Source organism: Micropterus salmoides, unplaced genomic scaffold (assembly GCF_014851395.1).
Source record: "Micropterus salmoides isolate LMB-PRFRI ecotype aquatic unplaced genomic scaffold, ASM1485139v1 Ms_hic_scaffold_21, whole genome shotgun sequence".
NCBI classification, from domain to species: domain Eukaryota; kingdom Metazoa; phylum Chordata; class Actinopteri; order Centrarchiformes; family Centrarchidae; genus Micropterus; species Micropterus salmoides.
Window position 1 is genome coordinate 22,154,745 of NW_024041262.1, and position 3,375 is coordinate 22,158,119.

Here is a 3,375-nt window from a genome sequence, read left to right on the forward strand (position 1 = left end):
TGCATTTGAGCGTGACAGATGAGGAGATGCAGTGTGCTATCTAGGTTATCTATTTAGACTGCTTATTTAGTCGCAGAGAAGCCTTGAGGACCGCGATTATGAGTCACCACGCTTGGGTCTGAATCTTCTCCTTCTTTTCTGGGCTTTTTGGTGCTGAAATAAATCATTCTAATTTTTGTGTTATAATTTATAGCAACAGTGATCTGCACGTACATAACCGTGCAACTTGTATATTTTGATATATTTCTACTATTTGCATGTTAGTCAGGTCTTGTTGCCAGATGGTTTTTATGGATACAATTCATGTGGAATTTTAATATATGCTCTCATGTCCTAAATAATCCTCGTTGAGGGGATTAGATTTTATACAGGATTTTCCCTTTATAAATATATTGAAGTTGAACAGTTTCAGCTGTTGTGGAGTTTCTGTTGAAACTAAAAAGTCACAGTTTACTGACTTTTCCTTTAAATCCCTGGATTAATACTGGTAATGGGTTATGATTTATTGCTTAGCCAATAGAGGTACCGAGAGGGTACGGCCATCATTATATCAGCTTCACAAATAATTCATAGATGTTCAAATGCTCAGTAAATAACATCCCCATAGGGGTGCTACATTCAAAGCACCAGCTGAAACTTCAGTGAGATCAAAGACCACAGGTTTGCTTTATAGCCCAATTACACAGCAAAGATAAAAACCTTCTAATAAAAAACTTTCCACAAAAAAACTTATATGGCAGGCAGCAAAACTATTGCAGATTGTGTTGATTTATCATTGGAGTGGTTTTCATGATATGCACTCCATCACTCAGCTTTTGTTGAAAAGGGTTCTGTACTGGCTACCAATGCAGGTACTGCGTTTTAATCTAAGGCCTACAGGATGGCAGAACTTGCCCTATGCATGTATGCTAAGCTGTGTGTGAGAGTAGGCTACACATTTCAGCTGATGGTGTCTTGTGTTGTAATTGTTTGTTGCACATTTTATTGCCTTGAATGACGGGGTAGGGGGCTCCCACTTAAAGCACCGTGGCTCAAGGTCTGCCATTTACACCATCATGATGGATGATAGCTTTCCAACCAGAGCCAAAATATAGAAAAACATCTCTAGTCCTTTCCTTAGTTTCAGATAGCCAAAGCTAAGCCCAGTGGTGGACTGTATCAAGATAGTACTGTACTTAAGGTATTTGTACTGAACTTGAGTATTTATTTTTCATGCCACTTTCTACTACTCCACCACATCTCAAAGGGATATTGTACTTTTTACTTTATCTGACAGCTTCAGTTACTAGTTACTTTAAAAAAATTAACTTTTTACACACAAAACATATTAAGAGTTTAAAAAATTACTTTAAATTACTTAACAGTTTATACAAGTCCAGTCCAGTCTAGTAGAACTACATCAGTAAGGCTAATTGACAGAAATTTAATTGGCAATTGTTTTAGTATTAATCATTTGATTTGCAGCTTTTACTTTTGATTATTTTAATCCAGACCTATTTTAATCATTATGAGGTTTGGACTGACAAAATAAGCATTGTGAAGGTCACTTGAGGAAAATTTGGCTGTACTCCCCAACATCAGCCGCTCTCACTCTTTGATCGCAGGCAAGTGATTTCGTCTTTCGAATATAGCGGGACAACTTCGAGGACGTTATTTCTTAACTTAGCCAGTTTCTTAGCGTGAGAAATACAAGGTGTGGCGTGTGAGCGTGTGAACTGGCTGAAATGCGTGTGTCTCACGGTGAATGCGTGAGACTTGAGAGCCCTGATATCCATGGAGAATTTTACTCTTTCACAAGAAGGCTTGGGATGCATAATAGGAGTTGAGCAAACATAAAAAAGAATGTCTAAAAAAAGGTTCAGTAAGACAAAGGGCTGCCTCATTTAATTGCACTCTTCAGTTATACATACAGTATTTGCTTTAGGCGATGTAAAGGCTAACTCCACCTAAATCTTTTCAGTTTCTCCCTTTCTATGTCTCAGTCCTTTTTGATGTTTTTTAGCCTCTGACAATCGTCTATGTCACCCCCCTTATAATGTTTTTATTGGTTCTTTCCACCCTATGCTACAGCATAGATGGAGTTATCAGGACATGTAGTCTTACGTTCTTAGGAAGCTGTTTGACATCATTCATTTTTGTACTGTATAAAAAAAAAAGCCATGCTAGATAAATCATCACTTTGAACATGAAGCTCTGAAGTTAAAGTTCTTCTTTCTGATTCATATTCATTTCTTAGTACCCATTTTGACATCCATAAATGCGCTCACCCATAACCAAAAGGGATAAAGGGAATCTCCACTGAAAGAAAAAAGACCTTACAAGCCATTTTAGAGAGTCATTGCAAACCATAACAGGAACATTTCAAACTAGAACTGACACGGAAGTTGTTAGATTTCAAATGAGAAAGTCGATGTGCAGAAATACACTATAAATGAAGGTATTCCAAAAATGAAAGGTGAGTTAAGGTGTGGGAATGCAGCACGGTGTGGGTCGTTTCAGGTCTGACATATTAGAAAATACCCATGCAGTCTGGTCAAGTTTGATTTGGCACAGACAAACTTAACGAATTGTCTTGTGGTTCTTGTAGACTAAACGTTGACTGGTCGCTGCTTTAAAATAACTGATGTAGTACAACAGTTTTTACACAGTGTTCCATGATGAGTCCTTAAAATGTTTTTGGTGCTTCGCATGCACTTCACTGAAAGCCAAAACCACTTCAGCTTGAGTAAAAAAGATGTCATACTTCAAACTGGCTATCAGGTGTCTTACAGCATCAGTCTGAATCACCTCATGCTTTCCCCAAATGTCTTCAGATTGCTAAAAGACAAAAGAGTGTCCTATGTGGCTTTTCCCGGTAAACTAGATTTTGTCTGAGCTGTTGCTGATAGTTCTTGTCAAGGATTAAATCTCAGTGCTGATACTCAGCCCCTGAAGAATCATGCCTGGTGTTTGTGTTGGCTGTCACATTTTCAAGTCCATTTCCTTTATATAGCCAAATACCAAACATCACAAATTTGTGTCAAGGGGCTTTATAATCTGTACAGCAGATGACCTCTCTAATCTTAGACCCTAGATTTGGATAAGGAAAAAACCTGTTTAACAAGGAAATAAACTTTATCAGGATGACAAAATTATACATAGATCGTAAACATATTTTAGAATTTGAATCAGAGAGGACGTCGAGCAACTTCCGGGTGCCGCCAAACAGACCTGAGCCCCATAACCTCCTCTCCACCATGGAGAACTGGAAAGAGTACAGATTACACAGTCACACAAGAGGCAAAGGCCAAGCACACATACTCACTCACTCAGCATACCATATTCTCCTGACACACTTGCTCACTGACATCAAACGGTGGTGGTAATACATCTTTG